The sequence below is a fragment of the Procambarus clarkii genome, chromosome 65, assembly GCF_040958095.1.
Source record: "Procambarus clarkii isolate CNS0578487 chromosome 65, FALCON_Pclarkii_2.0, whole genome shotgun sequence".
Classification (NCBI taxonomy): Eukaryota; Metazoa; Arthropoda; class Malacostraca; order Decapoda; family Cambaridae; genus Procambarus; species Procambarus clarkii.
The window spans coordinates 10,993,621-11,018,994 of NC_091214.1; the positions used below are offsets into that span (position 1 = coordinate 10,993,621).

A 25,374-nucleotide genomic window follows, 5' to 3' on the forward strand; every position below is an offset into this window, starting at 1 on the left:
CATAGTGGCTTAAACGTAGTCGTAATCTAATTCCCCCCCATAATATTGTCTAACTAGACCCCTCCTCCGTGCCCACAGGTCTGTTGTGGGGTCTTCCTCCCCCTCCTGGGGTGATGATGACGATGAGTCATCATCCAGAGGGAGAAAGAGGTGTTGTGGTTCTTCTTCCTCTCCTAGGGGGCTACTGTCGTCATAGCATTCACTCTCACTGGAAGGGTGTCGCCCTTCCTCCCCTTGTGGCTCGATGACGTCATCACTTTCACTTCCAGCGGTCACCCCTTGGGTTGAGGAGGATGGGTGGGGGTCAGGTGGTATGTCTGGATGGCCATAGTCTAGGCTTTTGTATTTATTTAGTAATAGTGTTTATCATCAAATGCACTTAAACCCCTCTTAGTATTATGGGTGGTGACCATTTGCCGTCCTAAATTCCTAATTTGGTAGTATTGGAAAGTATTTACTACTGCATTACTGTGAAGGGTTTCTTTAAAATGTCTATGAGTTAAAGATCTTTGCACAGCACGGGGGATACCCTTAGCGGTAATGGAATTTGAATTGTTGTGCAACAGCAAACTATACATTTTGGGCTTGAGAGCTACAACTACAAGGATGTGTCTATCTGAAACCTCTGACTTTAAAAGACCTAAAACACCCTTTTTAGAAGGATCATACAAGGGGTGAGTTTCAGGGAAGTTACTGGTATCGATCCATGATCTAAGGGGTTCTTTCCCCATCTCGTTAAAGACATCTTCAGTCATTAAACTGAAGATGAAACTGTCTGTATCGCTGTATATCAGTGCTGCCCTATCTGAATAGTGGTTCTTAAGTACCCTGTACCAAAAATGGTACAAACTGTATTTTGCTAGCTCAAGAATCTGGAACCCAATGTAATTAGGATGAGTAATTTTAATGAATGGTCTGGAACTGACAGACAATAATTTATTGTCACCTAAATGCACCATACGTTTAAAGCGAGGATTCTTCACCTCTCGTAAAAAGACCCTAGCTGAAGTCACTAGTTTGGTGTCAATGGCATAATGGGCTGGGTTCAGTAGTGTTTTACCAAAAACACTGTTCGTCAGTAATTTGAAGAGTGTTTTCCTATCGTTACTGGTGGAAGCATTTCTATTGTTAACGTTGGTGTTAACAAATTCTGCCATAAAATCAGACTGGCGGAACTCATAAATGGCATGAATAGCCCCTACTTCAAGACCTATCTCAATAAATAACTGTAAGAGGTGTAGAGATATGAAATAATGTTTCTTGGGGAGATGATCCCCTTCCAACTTAATATTTTTTTTTAGGGAGGTTTGTAATGTTATTTGTTTCTAGAAGTCCCCTACTAAATGGTGAGATATCCTCCATACTTATTCCCCAATGGTGTAAACAAAGGGGTAGATCGTCTGTTAGTCTAGCTATTTCAGGTCTTATGTGTTTGGTGTCAATTAATAGCCAGTACCCTTTGTTAGAAGAGAATGGCTGTTCTGTCATTATCTTCCCTTCGCTAATGAAGGAGTTCATCTCATCAGATGACAACCTTCTTAGACCACCATAGGGTAATTTCTTCGTCATACAACTCCCGTAAAGGGAGTTGAAGTCTAAGTACAGTAAGAAAGAAGACCTATCCTCCTGGGGGTTAAAAGATGGGTTGACATAGCGGTTGTTAGCTCTGGCATAACTCCTAACTGCAGTTGTAAAAACCCCTCGTATGTTTTGTGATATGAGATTGTGCAACGTCACATCTGCACTTAACTCCAACGATATTTTGCTACTTTTCAAGAAGCAATCATAGGAGTAACCCGGAAGGCTACAGTAGTGAGTCATCTCTAAGGAAAATATATCATTTAGAATTACCCTATGGTGAGTAAAAATGTCAGCCAGTAAACCGACATCACACCTTAAATAAATAAGGAGATAATCCTTTAATGACTCATATCCTGTAGCCTCCCATACTAATTCAGAATGTCTATATTCTTCCAAAGTGATGGTTGATTTGTTTAGGGAGCTGTAAAACATTTCAATAGGGGGGAGTGTTGCATCATTAAAGCAGCTGATTTTTGTGGCATATTCATAAGGGAAAAACTGCTTACCCTTTAAGAGTAGGTGGTGACTCTCTTCGGGTAAACCTTCTATCATTGAGTGAGTGAATGTTAAGGGGCTGCCTGAATCAATGCGGGTTTTTGCTAGGGACGAAAGACTGCCCGTAATAAAAGCCAGTGAATCAAGAAATTTAAGGTTGCCTATTTCTACCTTAAGATATTTAGTCCCCTGCCTCATGAGGATATTGCTCTTAATATTTGAACCCATGGCAAACTCCCTCAAAATTAAGCCCATGTCATAAGACATATTGTGGGCAATTAGGACTAAACTCTCTAGAGCATTCTTGTGGCGGAGGTTGCAGTAATTACATAGAGCTCCAATATAATTGAGTTTTTTCCTAAGGTGATCATGATGTTGAACCTTGAAATTGGTGGGTGTAAATACCTCCTCACAAAACTGACAGTGAGTCTGTCTCCTAAAATGAACCATATCCTCAAGAGACATGTCTATTTCATATTTGGGTAGGGTGGATCTGATAATTTCCCATTTGGTGGCAACTCGCTCCATGAAATGAGTGACGCTGTCCCCCCCAAAATAAGTAAATTTATCAATGACGGAGTGGTTCCTATCAACAATTATATAGCTGTATGCTATAGGCCTATGTATGGCTGTAACAGAACCTAGACAATCCTCAGTGCTTAGGACATTCTCGAAATCGAAATAAGCTACATGGGAAGGGGGGTAACCTTTCCCTGTATTTTTAAAATGAAGGGTGTCCCCCTCCTGGGGATAAATCATTTTCTGCATGATGTCGCAGGAAACAGAATGGTGAAACAGCTCACTAGAATTTTGATATTCAGAAAGACAGCTTCTACAGAAGACTGTCTTTCGCCTGTGGCTGCGGGTAAAGTTCCGCAAAAACTTATTGTCTTTAATAAGACTTACATGAGACTCCCCCAATAATAATAATGGAACTATGTCTGAGTACTGTCTGCTACCTCGACGACAAAGAGAGACGTGATAGCCAGCGTCTGTATGTTTGTGAATTGAATACAAAAAAATGGAGAGTTTATTCCTATTTTCCAATTTAGAGATATCCTCCCATGCGAGAGGGAAAGATAATTGCTCGTATTTGACCATTTTCCTAACCCTAGAGTGAGACTCTACAAGTCTTCCTATACGTTTCCATTTCCATCCTTGTTGTGACGCCCGAAAAGCGGCAATGCATTGAATAATGCATGTTCCATTGTTACCATTGGGGTTTGGGTTGAAGACCTCATGTCGCGCCCTTAAAAAGGGGGATAAGGGACATAATCCCCCAAAACTGACCTTACACTACCATTACAGATAACGATTTTGAGGAAATCAACATTAAATAATATAAAACCACTCCCCTCTGTTTCTGAAAGGAGATCCTCCAGACGTGTAATCATATAACTCACCCAGCTATCAATAAGATCACCCACCTCCTCAAGAGTTACCAGCCTAGCAGGTGTCGTTATGAAGTGTTCCCTATAGTCATCATCTTCTGTGAGACGTTGTTTTAAAAGTGTAACCTTCACTTCAAGGAGGAGTTTGAATGATGAAGTAAAATTGCCATGACCCGCCAGAGAATTCATGTAATTCTCTATTTCGTTAGAGAATAGTTCTCTAAAGTTGCTTAGAAGACCTACAGGATCTGTGGCAAAGGCTGGGGGATGGAATATTCCATTCTAGTAAAGAGATCCCCCAGGGCCCCCACCCTATTAATTAAGTGAGGGATGTCTATAACATCCTCCCATTCTGAGGAATTTCCATCTCTATCTCGATTGTTGTCATGGGGTCTAAGACCACTAGGACCTGCCTGAGGGATGTCACCACCACCATCATCACCACCACCATCATCACTCATCTCTTCCTCCCCCCCATTTTCAAAGGGCTGTCTACCCCCGCCACCACCTAAGGGGCTATTGTTACGTTGGGCTTTGGGGTGAAGTTCCTCTCCTACCTGCCCCTGAGATGTCTTTACCTGCGTCTGAAGCACCCTTGGAAAATAATAATAATAATAATAATAATAATAATAATAATAATAATAATAATAATAATAATAATAAAAAGCAACACCCCAACACTCCCTACTAAACCCCATGACATAACGCCTCAAGAAAGCTTCTTAACCCCTTAACTGCGTTGCCTCCAAATGTGACACCCCCGCAGTGCGCAGGAAATAAATTCTCTGGAAAAAATTCTTTTTTCTTTTTAAAGTGTCAAAAACCCTTCCCTCAGTATGGGTAAGTCGAAATTGTACTTACTTTGGCTGCTATGGGGTCCGGAAGTTGGGGCGTGACGTCATCATTCCCTGTGCGCCCGTGCCATAAGCTCTCGGGGGCGGTGGGGCGCTCGGGGCGGGGTGCGCAAATTGCCGCGAATATATTTTCGTTCATTTTTTGCGCACCTTTCCAAATACATTTTCATTATTTTTATGTGCCAATCCAATGTATAATGAACACGTACACTATAATATCGCAGTACAACATCCGTACTGTACGTAGACACTGTGTTACGTGCATGAAACTTGTGTACACATATGCAGCACATATTTACTATGTATCATGCTAATTTGTGCATACTGTATATACAATCTATTTACACACTATACACTGTCACACACTATATACATTCACCATCAAAACGTTCAGAACACAGCGAGTGAGAGCTGCCATACCCAGCCAGCCCTTCCTCACTTCTCCAACATTGTATTCGCCAACTTTGCCCCTCCCATCATACAGTTATTCACACCAATGTTTCATGTTCATTTATGTATATTTACAACATATGTACTCACTATACACTGTCACACACTATATACATTTACCATCAACACATTCAGAACATCGCGTAGCAGCTGCTTCGTATGGGCCAATAGCAGCTGCTTCGTATGGGCCAATAGCAGCTGCTTCGTATGGGCCAATAGCAGCTGCTTCGTATGGGCCAATAGCAGCTGCCTCGTATGGGCCAATAGCAGCTGCCTCGTATGGGCCGATAGCAGCTGCCTCGTATGGGCCGATAGCAGCTGCCTCGTATGGGCCGATAGCAGCTGCCCCGTATGGGCCAATAGCAGCTGCCCCGTATGGGCCAATAGCAGCTGCCGCATATGGGCCAATAGCAGCTGCCTCGTATGGGCCAATAGCAGCTGCCGCGTATGGGCCAATAGCAGCTGCCGCGTATGGGCCAATAGCAGCTGCCTCGTATGGGCCAATAGCAGCTGCCTCGTATGGGCCAATAGCAGCTGCCTCGTATGGGCCAATAGCAGCTGCCTCGTATGGGCCAATAGCAGCTGCCTCGTATGGGCCAATAGCAGCTGCCTCGTATGGGCCAATAGGAGCATTTGGCCATGAACACATTCAGACACATCGAGTGAGAGCAGCCACACCCAGCCAGTCTCCCTCACTCCAACATCTTACTCGCCAACATTGCTCCTCCCACTATATTGCTATAGTTCTTATTACACATGTTCTATATACCTATCTACATGTTTTATTTACCAGAACTATGCAAGTAGGCCGGTATTATGTCCAAACAGTACAGTGGCCACCATACACAGCATGAAAAATCACACAGCAGACGATGCTACGATTACGTCACCTCCCTCACCTAAATAGCTCCTCTCAACATTCTCCTGTTGCTGTTCTTACACTATATACACACACTATATATACCCATGTACATATGTGTTGCCCATAGCGAACCACTAAGCTAGTATGGTGAGCAAAACAAGAGTGGTAGCCACACACACACAATGAGGCTACCTCAATTCTCGCCCTCCCTCCCTCATCAAAATTCCTCCTTCCACAATACTACGCACAACACTAATTATAACCACAATCCTGCTATTATCACAATCCTGGTCACTAATTCCTGTAAATGAATAATTGACCAAACGTTTATTTTGAAAAGGAACCTAAGAAATCATTTGAAGATTCCTAGATGAACGAAATAATGCTGTGGTGCTGTGGCTAGCGCTGTGAACATCGTGAACAGCATTGAATCACTGATATTTGAACATTGTACCCAGTCATTATCACACTCAGGCTCTAATATAACACTATCATAGCTAAATAATACAAGTTATATATATATTTTGACATTATTAGGCGATGCTGTGGTCACATGCTGAACAGCAGTGCTGTGCGCTCATGCTGCGAGCGCCAGCCTTGGTTGCTCACACACTACTGAGGCTCCCACACCCGGGAATGTGGACCACGATTTTTTTTAAAGATGGCGTCTGTTTACAAGAGCCCTGAGGAAGCTGATGTGAACCCCATGTAGCCGCAAGAGTTTTGAAAGGAACGTGAAAAATACAAATACCCGGAGGCGCGTTGCGCAAACCAGACGTGAGCCTGCAGGCGCGTTGCGCAGTTTAAGGGTTAAGATAATAAAACTGGAGAGAGGGTTTATTCACACACTTTGGGGACATGATTGTAGATGTTCAGAGGTCAAGTGCTCACACAAAGTGACCCCACAACTGCTGCAGGTGAAAGTGGGGTGAGGCTTCAAGGTGACGCTGCCGCATATGAGGCATACAAAACCACTCTCTCCGGTAGGCCGGTGATGTTTACCTCCTAACAAGGAAATAACTCATAAATATACACACTCTCACTCACACAGCCCCCACACACCCCCATTTATTTGAAATAAATACGAATAAATAAATAAATAAATAAGGGCTTACCTCCACCACAGGTTCTCCTGTGAACTCCACTAGATTGAACACACACAGCTTCCCCACAGTGGAGGCAGCAATAAGTTGTATGCACGAATTGTGGTGAAGAGCTCCAACCACAAATGTTGCAAATATCACCTGGGAGTGACATTATCCCCCACTCCTAGGAAAAAAAATATATAAAATAAATAAATATATATTCTCTCCCACTCAATACACCCCTCTTTCTCATATATATATATATATATATATATATATATATATATATATATATATATATATATATATATATATATATATATATATATATATATATATATTCTCCCTCTCTCAAAACACCCCTACTCTCTCTTATTTATATATATATATATATATATATATATGTCGTACCTAGTAGCCAGAACTCACTTCTCAGCCTACTATTCAAGGCCCGATTTGCCTAATAAGCCAAGTTTTCCTGAATTAATATATTTACTATAATTTTTTTCTTATGAAATGATAAAGCAACCCTTTTCTCTATGTATGAGGTCAATTTTTTTTTATTGGAGTTAAAATTAACGTAGATATATGACCGAACCTAACCAACCCTACCTAACCTAACCTAACCTATATTTATAGGTAAGGTTAGGTTAGGTAGCCAAAAAAAGCTAGGTTAGGTTAGGTTAGGTAGGTTAGGTAGACGAAAAAACATTAATTCATGAAAACTTGGCTTATTAGGCAAATCGGGTCTTGAATAGTAGGCTGAGAAGTGCGTTCTGGCTATTAGGTACGACATATATATATATATATATATATATATATATATATATATATATATATATATATATATATATATATATATATATATATATATATATATATATACCCCCAAATATGAAATAGATATTAATTTACTTACATGTTAGTCTAGACGGGGATGGGGAGTGGAAGGTTTCAACACTAACTGTGTAATACGACGAAGGAGGGGCGTGTGGTGTCCTTATATTTGATGATCAAGTGGGGGGGCGGTGTTGCCACATACAATACCTCACAACCCTTCCCGCCATCGTGTGAAAGATAAGGGTTAGGGTTGCTATGGGGAACTTTTATTTTTCTCGTCTGGCGGTCATCTCTATGGGAGTTGAGCAAAAAACCCAGGTAGGCTGTCTATGGTCTGAGGAGGGTGGCGCTCCTTGGAGAGTGAATACACAATACATGCAACATCTCACAGCTCCTGTGTGAAAGAGAAGGATTAGACTTGCTATAGAGAACTTTTTTTTCTCTCGTCTGGAGGTCATCTCAATGGGAGTCCCCAAAAAAAAACCAGGTAGGGGCGTCTTTGTCCTGAGGAGGTTGGCGCTCCTTGGGGAGTGAATACATGCTCACACTCACTCTCGCGCACACACACACACACACACACACACACACACACACACACACACACACACACACACACACACACACACTCACTCTCTCACTCTCTCACACTCTCACTCTCTCATATATATATATATATATATATATATATATATATATATATATATATATATATATATATATATATATATATATATATATATATATATATATATATATATATATATAATATATATATATATAAAGTGGCTGTCCCACAGGTAATTGGATCATTTATGAGGAAAATATGGAGGAGTGTACTTCTGCCACAGACGACCAACTTAATATTTTTCATCAACCAGCGAGAATATTTGTAGCTGGATTTAGCAATTCTGGGAAAACTAGTCTGGTGGTAAATTTATGTGTTAAATACCATGGGAAATTCTCAAAAATTATAGTGTCAACTGCAAATAATACTGATCATCCTATTTCAAACAACCCCATTTTGCGAAAAAAGGTTACTCTCTCCCAAGAGCTGATTAACCCTTTAGAGTATAAGAATCCTGTTTCAAATGAGTCAGTTTTGTATATAATTGATGACTTATACCTGGAAGCCATTCAGAGTCCAATTATAGCCAATATCTTCACCCGAGGGAGACACGATAATATTTCTGTAATTCTAATTAGTCAAAATTTGTTTCCCCAGGGGAAATATGCTAGGACAATAACTCTGAATTGTACCCATTATATATTAATGAAGCAGAGAGACATAACCCAACTTGAAATTTTAAGTGGTCAGTTATATGGGCGGAAAACTATTAATAATTTCGTCGAAATATACCGACGGGCAATATCCCAGAGAGAGTATGGCTATTTATTGGTTGATCTGACAGTTCCTGAGACATTACAACTACGAACGGGGATTGTCAATGAAGACCAGTGTGAAATTGTTTATCATATGTGAACAAAACAAAAAATGCCTTTAACGACGCAGAAACGGTCAATTCTTACCTCCATCTATAATGACATTTCTACCCTGGGTGGTTTCACAGGATCAATTCAAAAATTGTATAAGGCTGCCAGACTTAAAGACACCAGCATCAGTATTGCAGATGTGAGGGAATTTCTCCGTGGGGAACGATCTTACACATTACACAGAAGAAATTTAGTTAGATTTCCTCGGCGAAAAATATTAGCTCCTAAACCCCGCACCATAATTGCCTGTGATTTGGGAGACTTTTGTAGTTTACAAAAATACAATAGTGGTGTAAAATATATTTTGATTTGTGTCGATGTTTATTCTCCCCTAATGCAGACTCAAACTTTAAAAACAAAAAATTCAACGGATGTGGTAGCTGCTCTAAAGAAGATGTTAGAGGAAACCTCTCAGTTTCACGGGGTAAGACGAATATTCACCGACCGAGGTAGAGAATTTTACAACAGGACTGTTCAAAATTATCTGAATAAGAAAAATATTAAGTTATATAGTGTATTTTCGGAAATGAAATCTAGTATAGTGGAGCGGGCCATCAAAACTTTAAAACATAAACTGTATCATTATATGACCCAGGCTAATTCTTTACAATACATTCACATCCTTCCAAAAGTTGTGAATGTATACAACCACACTTTCCACAGAATACTAAAAAATACTCCACATGCCATCCATAAGTTGCAAAACATTGAAGATATACGAAGACAGTTTAAGGTCATGTATTTAAACAATGACCACCCCATAACTTCCATCAGTCCACAACTGCAGGTTGGGCAGTATGTACGACTAGCAAAGCGAAGGACTATATTTCACAAGGGCTTTTGGCCCCAAAATACAGAAGAAATATTTCAAGTGTCTCATATCGATAGAACACAACCAATCCCAACCTATAAAGTCAAAGATTTAACCAACGAGCCGATCAGTGGTATGTTTTATGAGCAAGAATTGATTCCAACAACGCTTCCAGACTATTTTCCCATAACGATATTACAGTCTAGGAAGACATCGAAAGGACACAGAGAATATTTCGTCAAGTGGAGAGGGTACCCAGATTCCAGCAATTGCTGGATTAAAGCTCAAGACATCGTCAAATTTTGAAAAAAAAAATGACAGTTCATCAGGACTCCCTCGTAGAGAAACACCATCAACTGTTATTTTTATTAAACAATTTATCACCCAAGAAGCGGAATAAACTAATCAAGGCTTTAAAACGACAGGAAATTGAATCAATTTGTGAAATTTTTGCCAATTTTCTGAAACGAAACATCCCAGTTCAACCTCAGATAATTAATGGACTACAGAGGTATCAGAATGACATTCGTTCTGTAGCACGTAAGAAAACTCCATTGTACAAAAAGAAAATCATTTTAACCTCTAGGAGAGGTGGCGCTATATTGGCAGCTCTGTTACCTTTGGCTGTATCGTTAATTTCCTCTCTAATAAAGTAATTACGTAAGAAGAGAAAAAAATGGTGAAAGAATATTGCCTAGTACCCAGTACCACGACTCGTTGCTGAAAAATATTTATTTAATAAAAACGAGAGTACTCCATCGCCTCTTAATGAGGTGGCTCCACCCTCTTCCACCAGTGGTAGAGGTGGAAATAAGTCCTTCTCTTTAAAAAACTGTAAGCACCTTGGCTGTGACTCTAGCGGTGGTGATGATGGTGTGGGGAGAGTGGACACTCCCCCCACACCCCCACCAGCAACAACAACTTGTGGACGGTGTTGCCACGGTAGCTCCTTTGAACGTTACAGCCCTACCAGACGAGGGGGACTGGTCAGACAACCTTTAAAAGATATTGCCCGCCCCCCCCCCCCCCCCCCCGCAGCGCCCGCCGCCACGGGCTTCTTTCAACAACCCCCTCCCCTTCCGGCCCGTTGGCGTCGTGAGGGGGCTTGGTGGACGGCTGCCGGAGTGTGATGCTCCGTTGGGCAGTCCTCTGTCCTTTTCTGGCCTTGCACTCCTGCTGCTGTCTTCTCCAATTGTGCCGGATCGCTTTTCCTTTTCCTTATGTTTCGTTTTTCTCCCCCCTCTTCTCCTATCTGCTTGTCGTTTCCTGCCGACCTTTTGCTTGTTTTGGATTATTTCTTTGGACTTCTTCTATTTTGACGCCCGGGTGCTTGAGGAGGCATACTCTTGCACCCGTAGAACTGTAGTACCCGACGTCTCGAGCGAGGGGAACCTTTTATTGTCAATCCCCCTTTCGTCGCTGAACCCGATCTCGACGGACTGACGGTTCTTAAGGTGGCGTTTGTGGGGCGTATACTCACGACGCACCCCTAGGGGGTCCCGGCATGATCGGCGATAGCTTCCTGTTGGGTGTCCTGCCTCTAATTGTGGCTCCATGGTGGGTATGGGGGCACATTCGTGGATGAATTTGTCACTTTTCGTCTCTATGTCGTTGAATGTTTCCGTTGTACCCTCTCAGGCTCGTGGGGTGGGCGACCAAGCCCCCGAGTCGGCCTGTATTGGAAGACCAGGCTCTGTAGCTCCCGCTGCGTTGGGCCCCGACCTTGCTCCTCCTTTGACCGTCCTGACTTCTTCCCCCAGCTCCCCTCCCTCCTCTGAGGTTGGGTCGAGCCTCCAGCCCCCGGTGGTGACCACTTCGTCCCCTGGTGTGGCTAAGTCTTTCGTTGTGACTACTGCGCCTTTTGATCCCTCTCTCTCTAGGGGTTCTCAACGCCGTTCGCGCCCCAACCGCACTCGCTCGATTCCTTCCCGTGCTGATGCGTATCAGGCCTTGTTTGGTCCTGCTTCATGGGCCAAATACTTTGATCTCCTCCCTCTTGATTCTGCGCCTCCTGACGATTTCTCCCTCCATCGGCATCTTGTAGATTCCATGGATGCGTGTGTTACTTTCAACCCCACTCGTCTCGGTACACGTGTCGTTGCTGCTCTTTCTCAGGATGCGGCTTCCCGCTTGGCTGCCTTATCTTGCCTTGGCGAGATCCCTGTTCGGGTCTCCAAGAACGTTCAGATGAATTCCAGTGTTGGCACTATTCTCCTCCCACCCCATGTTGCAACCGGTGTTCGGAATCTGCAGGATTGCCACTATGATATTCGGCATATCCTTGATGCCCAAGGCCATTCTGTCCTCCAGGTTGACTCGTTTACTCGTCCCCCTCGTGATCGTCGCCGTCAACCCCTTCGCGTTGTGAAGATCACCTTTGATGGTAGGACCCTTCCATCCTCTGTCATTCTTGCTGGTGCTAGGTGCTCTGTCCAGGAGTATATTCCTTCTCCTCGACTTTGTAATAAGTGCTGGAGGTTTGGGCATGGTGCCCTCCGCTGCTCTGGGACTGTCTCTCTCTGTCCTTTGTGTGGGAGTGAAGGTCACTCTAAGTCGGAGTGCACTTCTCCCCAAGCTCGCTGCCTCAACTGCGGTGAGGCCCATCCTACGTTCTCCCGTGCCTGTGTCCATTACAAGCTTGAGGCGGCCGTCCTTAACCTGAAGCACCGGGAGCGTTTGTCTTTTCCTGAGGCGAGGCGCCAGGTTCGCCGGCTCCCGCCTTATACTAACATCTCTTATGCTCGCGTGTTGCGCTCTTCCTCTCCTCGTCCTTCCCCCCTTCCTCAGACTCTCAACCGTTTCCGGGCCTTGGACCCTGATACGCCCACTGCCCCCTCCCCTTCTTTCAACCCGGTCTGTCATGTCTCCTGTGTCTTCTTCCTCGTCCCCCTCCGATCCTCCTTCCCATCCTCTTCCTCCATCTATCGGCTCTCCCCGCCGTCTGTCGGTGCAGGCGGATGTCCATCGCTCTCCTAACGGCCGTCGTGTGTGCTCTCGTTCGGCTTCTCCTGTTGAGACACTGGAATCCGTTGCCCGGTACGTAGTTGCTGGGACACCTGTCTCTTTAAGTCAGAAGCGTAAGCCTGGCTCCTCTCCTTCCTCTTCCCCGGCGGGTAAGAAGGCTTCGCTTTCTTCCTTAGCTCCTACTTCTGGCTCTGTTGCTCCTTCCCCTCCCGTTTCAGTGGTTGCGCCCCCTGTTCCTGCTATGGAGGTTTCTTTGGCCCCTGCTTCCCTTTCGGTTGCTGCTCTTGCTGGGGTGCGCTCCCCTCTTTCTACTCCCCCTCTTCCTACTGCTGTCCTTGACTGCTCCTCTCCGTTGTCTCCTCCTCTTCCTCCTCCTCCTCCTCCGGACCCCGCCCGCCCACCTCTGATCTGTTCTCCCGTTTCCTTCCCTCCGTCTTTGCTCAGTTTACCCATGCCCCCTAACCCTGACATTGCTAACCCTGATCCCGACCCTGATATTCTTTAACGTGCTCTGTTGCTCTTTCGCCTTTGTTTCTTCCTTGTTCTCTGTTTTTGTCCTTTCTCTTCTCGTCGTTGTCCATTCTTCAATGGAACGTTCGAGGTTATTACGCCAATTTCCTCGAACTCCAACTTCTGATTTCGCAGTTTTCGCCCCTTTGTGTCTGTCTCCAGGAGCCAATGCTTGGTGCTCGTCCTGGTCGTTTTCGTGGCTATTCCTTTCTCTCCCCCCCCCCAGCCATTGCTGGGGCTTCTAATTCTTCTGCTCTCTTGATTCGTGCAGATGTTCCCTTTGTTCCTTTACTTTTTCCTTCGCCTCTCCATTGTTCTGCTGCTCGTATCTTTGTGGGGAAATGGTACACAGTTTGTTCCATTTATCTCCCCCCGAGTGTCCCGCTCTCTCTTCCTGATTTGAAACACCTCCTAGACTCCTTGCCGGAGCCTGTGCTCCTGCTGGGTGACTTCAATTGTCGTCATTCTCTTTGGGGTGACGTTTTGACGAATACCCGGGGTCGCCTCCTTGAGCCGTTTCTCCTATCTTCTTCCCTGTCTCTTCTGAATTCTGGTGAGCCCACTCATTTGGACTCTCGGACTTGCACCCTTTCTTGTCTTGATCTTTCTCTCTGCTCTTCTTCTCTTTACTTAGATTTCACGTGGCAGGTTCTTGATGACCTCCATGGAAGTGATCATTTCCCCATCCTTGTTTCCTTTTTCTCTTTTCGCCCTTCCCTCTCTTTCCCTAGGTGGCAGTTTGCTAAGGCAGACTGGACCCTATTTACCCTCAGTGCTGCTCTCTCTGACCTCTCCCTTCTGCCTCTCTCTCGCGCTCTCCTCCTTTTTCATGACACTGTCTTCAACGCTGCCCTCCGCTCTATTCCTCGCTCTTCCTCTCGGGGTCCACGGAAGTGCGTTCCCTGGTGGAATGCGGACTGTGCTCGGGCTGTCCGCTGTAAGCGTGCAGCCTGGAAGAGGCACCGCCGTAGGCAGACGACCGATTCTTTTCTTTTCTTTCGGAAAGCGAGTGCGGTGGCCCGTAGGGCCATCCGTACGGCTAAACGTGAATGTTGGGCATCTTATGTCTCAACAATTACGTCCGAAACCCCTCTGGCCCAGATCTGGAAGCGTATCCGCAAGATAGCGGGTAAGTTCGTTCCCGATGTTTCACCGGTCCTTCACCTCCATGATACTCTTGTGGCGGACCCGTTGCAGGTCGCTTCCGAAATGGGTTCCCACTTTTCTTCTGTTAGCTCTGGTCTTCATCTTCCCCAATCTTTCCTTCTTCGTAAACCTGTCCTTGAGCCTCGTCCTTTAGATTTCTGCACTCATCTTCAGCTTCCCTATAATGATCCCTTCTCTCTCTCTGAACTTCGTTCTGCCCTGGCCCTCTGCGGTTCTACGGCGGCGGGCTCCGATGGTATTCATTATGAGATGCTTCGCCATCTCCCTCCGAGCACGTCTCAGTATTTACTGAGTCTGTATAATCAGATCTGGGAGTCGTCGTCAGTCCCTGAGGACTGGCTCGATGCCGTTGTCCTCCCTGTTCGCAAACCGGGGTCTCTGGGTACTTCCCCTAAGGACTTTCGCCCTATTGCTCTCACGAGTTGTGTCTGCAAACTCTTTGAACGTATGGTTAACGTTCGTCTGATGTGGTTCCTGGAACACCATCACCTCCTTTCCCCTTCTCAATTTGGTTTCCACAAGTGCTGCAGCACGACAGATGTCCTGGTGAACTTGGAGGTCTATATTCGTACTGCTTTTGCTGCGAAGACCTCCATTGTTGCCGTCCTTTTTGACCCGGAAAAGGCTTACGACACCACTTGGCGTTATCATATCCTATCTCAACTTCATTCTTTTGGCCTTCGTGGTCATCTCCCTCTCTTTCTCCGCAGCTTCCTCTCTCGTCGTTCCTTTCGGGTGCGCCATGGTACCGCTCTCTCTCCCTCTTTTCAGCAATACGAAGGTGTGCCCCAGGGTAGTGTTCTGAGCACTACTCTTTTTCTGGTTGCCCTCAATGGTCTTCTTTCCTCTCTTCCTTCTGGTGTCTTCTCCGCTCTCTATGTCGATGATCTTACCCTTTGTTGTCAGGGTGATGATTCGCCTCTCCTTCAACGCCGGCTTCAACTTGCAATTGATGCCGTGTCGTCTTGGGCCACTGATCATGGCTTCAAGTTCTCTACTTCTAAGACTTGTGCCATGACATTTACGCGGAAACGGGTTGTTCTTCGTCCCTCTTTGTCACTTTATGGTCATCCCCTTGAATACAAAGATTCCGCGAAGCTTTTGGGGTTATTCCTTGACACTCGTTTGTCTTGGTCTCCCCATATCTCTTACCTCCGTGTTGAGTGCTCTAAGGCCCTTACCCTCCTTCGGGTCTTGTCCCATACTTCTTGGGGGGCAGATAGGCGCACTCTCCTTGCTTTACATTCCTCTCTCGTCCTGTCTAAGCTCGATTATGGTTGCCCTGCTTACTCGTCTGCTTCTCCTTCTACTCTTCGCCGTCTTGATGCTTTGCACCATACTGGGTTGCGCCTCAGTTCTGGTGCCTTTCGTTCGACTCCCGTCCTTAGCTTGTATGTTGACACTGGCTTCGTGTCTCTCCAGGACCGCCGTGATCGCTACTGTCTTCGCTATCTTGCGCGGTCCTTGCAACATCCTTCCTCTCGCCTCTGTCGTGCTTTAACTTTTACCCCTCCTGCGGTTCCTGTTCCTCTTCACCACCTCCCTCTTTCTGTCCGGTTATCTCGCCTGCAGGATTCTCTTTCCGTTCGTATTTCTGATGTTTCTCCTCGTGTTGTTCCTTCTTTGCCCCCGTGGAGGGTCCCTCTTCCGCGGTTTTGTACATCCTTGACCCGTATCACTAAAGCTTTTACCCCTCCTACGGTTCTAAAACGCCTTTTCCTTGAGCACTTTTCTTCTCACTCCCGCTCCGTTTCTGTCTTCACCGATGGGTCTAAGTCAGCGGACGGTGTTGGCTACTCTGTTGTTTTTCCTGATCGCACTTATATGTGTCGCTTGCCTCCGGAGACTAGCATCTTTACAGCGGAACTTTATGCTATTCTCTATGCTCTTCGTCTACTACTTTCTCGTTGTCAGTCTTCCTTTGTAGTTGTTGTTGACTCTCGTAGTGCCCTCATGGCTCTCGGGTCCTTTAATCCAGTTCATCCAGTGGTTGTCGAGATCCAGCATTGGCTGTTTCTCGTTCACAGTAAATTTAAGTCGGTTGAGTTTTGTTGGGTATTGGCATCCTTGGTGATATTTAGCCCCCTCTGATTATTTTGCGTCTTTGATGGTGCTACATAGCCTTCCCGGTTTGGTGCCTTCTTTTGATAATTTCTTACTTACTTCTTTCAACAAAAAACGCGGGACAGGTGCGACCGTCGCCCTTTAAAAAAACAAATAAAAAAAAGGATACATTCCATTCTACTGCCTGAGATGCGGGTAGCTGTTGCTGGGCCCGCTGTTGCTGGGCCCACTCGCCACAAAACCACCACCCACCACACCCCGAAACCCAAGTCTGGACAACTTAATAAATGTGTATTTTAAAATAGGGGAAATTCCCCACGTCAAAACATTATTGAACATGTTTGAACAAAACAGTCAACAGGTGGTATGGGATAGCCATGGGAATTTATTGAAGCCTGTGCAAAATTTAAATATTTTAGATATAATTAAAACTTTAGCCTTTACTAAAGGACAATTTAGGACGGCTGACAAGGCAGATGTAAGGATTTTACTGAAGGTGGCTGGTGTAGACCCATCCTTTATACGTAATTCTCGCGCCAGATCACAGTTAAAAGGGGGTGGGGTATCCATAGGAGGCCCCATTGGGAACCGTATTGAAAAAAAACCTATATGAAGCACATCTTAAACGACATTATATTCAGTTGTGTATCCACCATGGAGAGAGCTTCTACCCCCCCCTGCGGCAGTAGAGGTGGGAGAAAAATCTCCCCTATTGAAGCGTTTGGTTGCTACTCAAAGTTACTACAAGTTTGTCGAACACAAAAGTAGATTGATATATGCCTTATGGGATTGTTATGACCGTCTTGTGTTGCGAGCTCCCCCAGAACGGTTTTTTAAGTCATTTGGAGAAACGGTGAAAAGGTATGAGGAGTATTCATCTCAGGAGATCCAGACAGAGATTTGGCAGATGGAAAAATTAACCTTCCAACATCGTGATATGATTACAGCCTTTGAGTCTGGGCGGAGTGTCTATGGGCACATAAGGTGATCTCTACCCCCCACCCCTTCATCTCTCTCCCCCAGGTGGGTCACAGGTGTATTTAAAGGTCGCCCACCGCCGCTCCTGGAACACTATACTACAGTCGTCGACACGCTCCTCGCTCCGCCCTCTCACCATGTCTCTGGCTTGTATCAAAACCATCGGCGACGATATCACTGACTCCCACGCCTTTGGGGTGGGAGATGTGATAATATATGACCTCCCAGCTGCCGTTGTGCGACACTATGGACTGGCTTCCGTCATCTGGAAGAAGTTCTCCTACGCCCGTGTGGAACGTGAAGGACTGGGTAATGCCAATAGGGCAATAATTCGTTGTCGGTCTACCCCGGGGGACATTGTTGTGAAGATAGCCCCACTCCCCTCCGACGGACAAGATCTCATAGAGGAGCCCGTCCTTTTCTTCAGGCCCACTTTTGTGGGGTTGATTTCTGCATTCGGGGCAGGAGCCCCCTTCGAGTCAAACCCAATAGCCCAGGAACAAGTGCAGACTTCCGCCGACACACACTACGTCACTAACGTCACCCTGGATACCGCCAAGAACCGCAGATACTGGCTCAAGATGAGCCTAACAAAGGTGGGCAATTTAATGGCGGCCACCCCAACCATGACTCGACTAGTGGTACCCTACGGCTTAGGGGCTTCCCGCGACGGTATGGTCAACTGGCACAAGGACATTGGACCCATGCTGCTGTCTCTTCATCAAGAACTCGCCAAACTCAACAAAGAGTTAGTCATCCTCAAACGACCTGCCGCTGTTACCCAATCAGTGGTGCCCCTCCCGTTCAACGACCCAAGTGCTGATAATCTTACTATAACGCTCGACACCGTGGTGGGAGAGGGTGGTACCACACCAAGAACCTCTTCTCGTTCTACACCTCCAGCACCACCAGCCACACCCAGGAAGAAGAAACACTCTCAGCAATACGGCTCCACCTCCACCCCTCCACCACCCCCTACAGCATCAACCTCAGTTAAACGGAGGATTGAGCCACTCCTCGACTTTGAAACGGGAGCGAATCGCCGTATCGACTCCATCCTCGATGTTGAGTCACAGGAAATATTCCTGTTATCCTCCCCCCGAAAAAACAACGAAAGCTGTAACCACCACTCCAGTAAAGAAGTTGAGGTAGCGCCAGCTACAGTAGCCCCGGCGGAAGCAGCAGTGGAGGTAGCAGCAGCCAGCAGTAGTAGTAGTAGTGAGGGGGGGTGTGGTTAATCACTATTCTTAAAAAAAAATGTGTGGGAATCTTCACCTGTTGTAGTTCTTTAAGTAGTTTAATAAAATAAAATACAAGTTATGTTGTTTATTTTCTCCCTTCTTACAAAAACCCATCCCCTGTATATTGGCCTTTCAGTACATAACGGGACAATGGGGGAAGAACATTACATATATCTTACCAGTCTCGATCAAGGAGATATTTACAACAACACGAGTTCAGCATTTACAAACACCATCCCAACACTACATTTAAACCCTTCCATTAAACTTGAAGTGGCTTTAGTCAACATACTCCTCCCCAGGCGAATTAATGCCATCATCAAAGATGAGGAGGACTCTGGTATAGATATCTATGCCACTTTTAAACGTGGAACTCTTTCTAAGAGTCCAGAACACTTAATATACACCTTCCACCCAAAAACCAACATATTATCAAGAAACATCAAATTCATTACAGACGTGGTTAGTCGACAAATAACAACCGACATGCAGCTTAGCTTTAGGGATGATTTCAAAATATACTTCTCAGATAAAGAACCAATCCTCACCTATGACCAATCTGTAGAGAGGGTATTACTAACTTCAACTCTTAACAGTGGAAGTACTGGCTCATTAAATTCTCTCAGCTTTCAATTTAAACACAGAATAGCTAATGTACTTGGTTTTGACAGCAGTCGCAAATACACCATTTATCGAGCAAAAACAGATGACATTACGTCAGCCTCCAAGACTGTGGCCTTATCGCCCCCAGACATTGACGGAGGTTGTGACTATTTACTCATTTATAGTGACGTCATCGAGCCTGAATGATACGGAGGGCAGATTGTAAATATCTTGGATGCAATCAATTATCATGACTCATATTCTAGAGGGGCTCACCCTCTAGTGTACAAAACATTAAACACTAACACATTGGAGAAAGTAAGTATTAAAATAACAGATCAGTTTGGTCGAATGGTTAGTTTTGAAGATGGGAGGTCGGTTACGGCGGTCTTACATATCCGCCCTAAGGTATAGCAACATATATATAAAGAAGTGTTTAGCCTCTACTTAGGTTATTATAGGAAGAGACCTCAGAATGCGAATACCGTTCCACCCACCCTCCCAGGGGGAGTCCGGGGAGATATTTGCACCTCCCCCTAGGAGACATGGGATGAGAGGGGGAGCGATGAATGACATACGCACATTCCAAGCGCCTTATCTCAGATCTGGTGGTTTCTTTGGGACCTTGGCTGGTATGACTTAGGTTATTATAGGAAGAGACCTCAGAATGCGAATACCGTTCCACCCACCCTCCCAGGGGGAGTTCGGGGAGATATTTGCACCTCCCCCTAGGAGACATGGGATGAGAGGGGGAGCGATGAATGACATACGCACATTCCAAGCGCCTTATCTCAGATCTGGTGGTTTCTTTGGGACCTTGGCTGGTATTGCTCGACGGGCCATATCATTTTTCATGAAAGCTGTAACACCTAGCGCCATCGATTTTGGGGAAAATGTCCTTGGTGATTTAAGCAGTGGTAAACGGGATGTAAAGAGTGCTCTGAGAACTCACGGTATTGATGCTCTTACGAGTGTGGGAAAGAAATTGGTAATGGGAGGTAAAATTAAAAGACTCTCTAGGCGAAAAAATAAAAATAAAAAATGTAAACGAGGTCTTGGGTATAAAAATGATGTGTTTTCGCTAACGTAAGCAGTCATACTTCAACTTTCGGAGGGGATCATGGGGGAGCCTAGCGGAGCTGGGGTGAAAATACCACTAGAATATTATAGCTCCATTATTATTGACCAATTTCCTAGAAGTAACAGAATACGTAATGTGGAGAGTTCAATTGCCTCTACACAGCAAATAGACGTTCTACCTGTCAACCTCCCCATTAATCAACGTTTGCGGGATAATTACTTAGAATTCCGCATCCCTGGAACCCAGGGCGCCTTCTTAGATCTAGCTAATATTGTTATAGATTTTAAGGTATCTTTAACCAAAGATGACGATACCACAAAATTGGAAGAGGATGACCATGTGGAATTTGTGAATGGGTTGTCAAATACCATGTTTGAAGGTGTTCAGGTGTTTTTAGGAGAGCAGGTAGTTGAACCAAATACTAATTTTAATTATTGGTCGTTTATTAAATTAATTACCTCCCTGCCTCCATCAAAAATGTCTTCCTTGGGGAGAATTGGAGGCTTTCGCAGGGACTGGAGAGATGACGATGGTATAATCACTAATGAGTTTACAAATACTTATTTTACTGGAGCAACTGCCAAGGATAAAAAATTTATGGGTGATTTAAAAAGTAAAGGTTTGTCGATGTGTTTCCCCCTCCTATTGGATATATCATCCCTAGACCAATACATATTAGACAATATAGATATGCGACTAAGATTGGAGCTCTCCCCCCATGCTTGGGTCCTAAATACAAGCGTGGACGATGGCTCTAAGTATCGCCTGCATATGGATTATGCTAAGTTATGGGTGACGCGGGTGTTCCCCTACCCAAGTGCTTACCTAGCCTTAAACAGCTCACTATTAGCATCCCCTGACCCCATAACCTATACTTTCAATAGAACCATTTCTAAAACATATGTTCTAGCAAGGAATCAAACTAGTCTCTTAATTGATCAACCATGGGCGCAAATAATTCCACACAAGATATACATGATAATCGTTCCAATGAATTATTTCGCCGGTCTTCACCAAGGTAATGGATTATATTTTGAAAATGCAAAGCTGAAAAGTATTGCTATGTATTTGAACAATAATGCAATTTACCGAATTGGTGGCGATTTCGATAACCATTATTCCCGCCTTTATTATGAAACTTTGAAGACATTAGGCTTAGAGCGTGATTCACTACTGGCCTATGACTCTTTTAATAAGGGAAGATCAATATTCACCTTTGACTTAACCACCATTCAAACAAAAGATTCCCTCCCTGTGGAGAAATCTGGGAACTTGCATATGGAGCTTGAATTTGGTGGCGGTGTTACATATAACAGGCTGGTTTTACTGTTTGGGGAAACGACCGGGGTACTATCCATCGACGGGCAGAGAACTGTTCTGTGTGACGTACGAGCGTAAAAAAACATAATGAACTGTTATGATATAAATATTAATTTAAAAAATAATCTAGGGGATCGAGCACTCTACCTAGGGTGTTATAATGCTGATGAGATAGAACATTTAAATATCTCTTCAAGAAAACCTATTGTTTTCATAACAAATATTTTACCTTCACACAGCAGAATCACTATGGGACATTGGGTAGGAATTTATGTTGATAAAGTTATCATCGGATGTTTTTTTTTTATAGTTATGCAATATCGCCGGTTACTTACGGACGTCATTTTCAAGGATTTATTAAAACTAACAAAATAAGAAAGGTGTTTGGAATGCGATACAGACACCAGAGTGATTTTACTCTCGCGTGCGGGCTCTATTGCATCATGTTCGTTCATAGGGTGAGTCACCTGGGGTTGCCTTCAACAGTACATTACTTACATAATGTATTTTCAAGCATTACTTTAAAATTAAATGATAAACGAGCCCTTGCTTATGCGAGACGGTATTTTCCTATGAAACATCATTGTGTTAGGACATTTTGTAGAGGTATAGGAGTTGGTTCTTATAGGTGGTGTAGAGAATATTTTTGTTAGCTAGGCAACCTACCTAACAAGGGGTGTAGCCTCCTATAAAAAACCCCACCCATCCCCCTCAGAAGACTGTCTTCCTCCTACGAAATGGGAGGTGTCTCTTAAAAAACACCTGCGGGGAAGATTGAAGTCCTTGAAGGACCTGGTTAGTATTACCCTATCTTTCTGCTAATAGATTTATTTTATGTTTATTTCCCTCAATAAAAAAGTTTGTATATCCTCTATTTCACCTCTTATGTTTTTCTCCAGTGCAGTTCTTGGGACCCGTCCACATTTGTAGAGTAGTAATTCTACGTGGGGGGTCTGCCCCAAACAAGATGCTGTTACGTAGTCTAATTGACAATGCCTGCTGTAGAGGACACAAGGCCGCTCATGCAAGGGGAAAGGTATGTACTAGTTGTTCTTAGAGAAAAATATAATATTTTTCTAATAAAATATATAATTATATAAAAAACCTTTAATCACTATATATTATTTCCTCCATCTCTTTCCAGAACACTTCCGATGAGAGAGAGGAGGAAACTCAGCCAAAAGGTGTTCACCCAACTCACCCCACCCCCCCAAGAGAGGGTGGGGATGGGGCTCAAGACCTTCCCCCACTCTTCACTGACGAGGAATAGTCACAATTCTACTCAGACGAGGATGGGGGTGTGGGATGGGGAGGGGGGGGGGTAGAGCTGTAGTAAGTGAAATATGGCAAGAGCACTCTGTAAACTACAATTATTAACTAACATAATTACTTATATATTTTGTGGTTTTTACCTAATAAAGCATTTAATAAATTATTTGATGTTTTTTTTTAACCTTTGGGGGAGGGGAAGGATTTATAATTTAATACTCCTTAAATACTCCCATATAAGGGAGGGGCCATACAGACTTGTTCGAATATATATATCCTTAATTAGTCCTATATAACGACGTAGTGTTTAAACGCAGATACCCAGAGTAAGTGAAATATGGCAGGGACTCACCGTAGACTACAATTTGAGGTGGGGTCTATCTGTCACCCCGCCTCTGATTCCTTTGTCTGATAAGTGGGCCTATCTGGCTCCCCGCCTCTGATTCCATTGTCTGATAAGTACCCCCCATTGTTTGTTAAGTGCCCCTATCTGGCTCGGATTATACTACTAGTAGTGTAGGGTGGCGATAGTGGAGGGTGGCAGTCATGGAGGGCGGCAGTAGTGGAGGGCGGCAGTAGTGGAGGGTGGCAGTAGTGGAGGGTGGCAGTACTGGAGAGTGGCAGTAGTGGAGGGTGGCAGTAGTGGAAGGTAGTGGATGGTGGTCGAAGTGGAGGGTGGAGGGTGGCAGTAGTGCAGGGTGGCAGTAGTAGAGGATGGCAGTAATGGAGGGTAGTGGTAGTGGAGGGGTGACAGTAGAGGAGGGAGGTGGTATTGGAGGGTGGCACTAGTAAAGGATGGTGGTAGTGGAGGGTGGCGGTAGTGGAGGGTGGCGGTAGTGGAGGGTGGCGGTAGTGGAGGATGGCGGTAGTGGAGGGTGGAAGTAGTGGAGGGTGGCCGTAGTTGAGGATGGCAGTAATGGAGGGTAGGGTAGTGGAGGGTGACAGTAGAGGACGGGGGTGGTATTGGAGGGTGGCACTAGTGGAGGGTGGTGGTAGTGGAGGGTGGCAGTAGTATAGTGTGTCAGTAGTGGAGGGTGGCAGTAGTGGATGGTGGTAGTAGTGGAGGGTGGCAGTAGTGGAGGGTGGCAGTAGTGGATGGTGGTAGTAGTGGAGGGTGAAGGTAGTGCAGGGTGGCAGTAGTGGAGGGTGGTGGTAGTGGAGTGGGGCATTAGTGGTGGGTGGCAGTAGTGGGGGGTTGAGGTAGTGAAGGGTGGCAGTAGTGTAGGGTGGCGATAGTGGAGGGTGGCGATAGTGGAGGGTGGCAGTAGTGGAGGGTGGCAGTAGTATAGTATGTGAGTAGTGGGGGGTAGCAGTAGTGGAGGGTGGCGGTAGTGGAGGGTGGCGGTAGTGCAGGGTGGCAGTAGTGGAGGGTGGTGGTAGTGGAGTGGAGCATTAGTGGAGGGTGGCAGTAGTGGATGGTGGCGGTAGTGGAGGGTGGCAGTAGTGGATGGTGGTCGTAGTGGAGGGTGGCGGTAGTGGAGGGTGGCAGTAGTGGATGGTGGTCGTAGTGGAGGGTGGCAGTAGTGGATGGTGGTCGTAGTGGAGGGTAGCAGTAGTGGAGGGTGGTGGTAGTGGAGTGTGGCATTAGTGGAGGGTGGCTGCAGTCGAGGATGGCGGTAGCGGAGGGTGGCAGTATTGGAGACTGGCAGAAGCGGAGGGTGGCAGTAGTGGAAGGTAGCAGTAGTGGATGGTGGTCGAAGTGGAGGGTGGCAGTAGTGGAGGGTGGCAGTAGTGGAGGGTGGTGGTAGTGGAGGGTGGCAGTAGTGGAGGATGGCACTACCCAGCAAACAATTTTAGGTTGCCACAACATATCTGGAAAGTATTTGAAAGTATTGGAAACGTTTGTTTTATCGTATCAGATACGATATTGTGTGTGGACTTAAATAGGTTTCCAAAACTTATAACCAAGACATATGTATCTAACACTAATTTGAGATGTTGTGGCAACTTTACACTCCTAACATGAGTCATTCATAATCCATTCATATACCAATATGAATCTCTTATGAAAGGTTTGAGCCAATAATCTGAACCCTTTTCACATCTTTGTGTTTAAAGTTAAATTTCTTGAAATTAAATTATATTTTATATTATATTATTTTTATTATATTTTATATTATATTATTATTTTCAATTTAAATATTAAAACCAATTTAAGGGTAAAAAAAATCTAATAATTTATATTTCTTTTATTATTTACTAACAATTATAATTATTTACTAACGGAGAGAGGGGCGGCTGTACGGCGGAGAGTGGCGGCTGTGGGGGACAGTGGCGGCGGTGGCGGATAGTGGCGGCGGGCGGACAGTAGCGGCGG

The 25,374-nt window shown here is 44.9% G+C and overlaps 1 protein-coding gene across 3 annotated transcripts in view; it reads left to right on the top strand.

Moving 5' to 3' along the window:
• The window catches only part of LOC138354926 (uncharacterized), an 81,698-nt gene extending 58,625 nt beyond the window's left edge, over positions 1 to 23,073 (top strand). For 2 of the 3 annotated variants that reach the window (XR_011223715.1, XM_069309426.1), the window contains 2 exons: positions 22,688 to 22,824; positions 22,933 to 23,073. The gene's annotated coding sequence lies outside the window, so the exon portion shown is untranslated. Of the gene's footprint in view, positions 1 to 78; positions 625 to 22,687; positions 22,825 to 22,932 lie in introns of those variants that run through there. The other variant, XM_069309427.1, reaches the window with a different exon arrangement.
• The last annotated feature ends 2,301 nt before the right edge of the window (positions 23,074 to 25,374 follow it).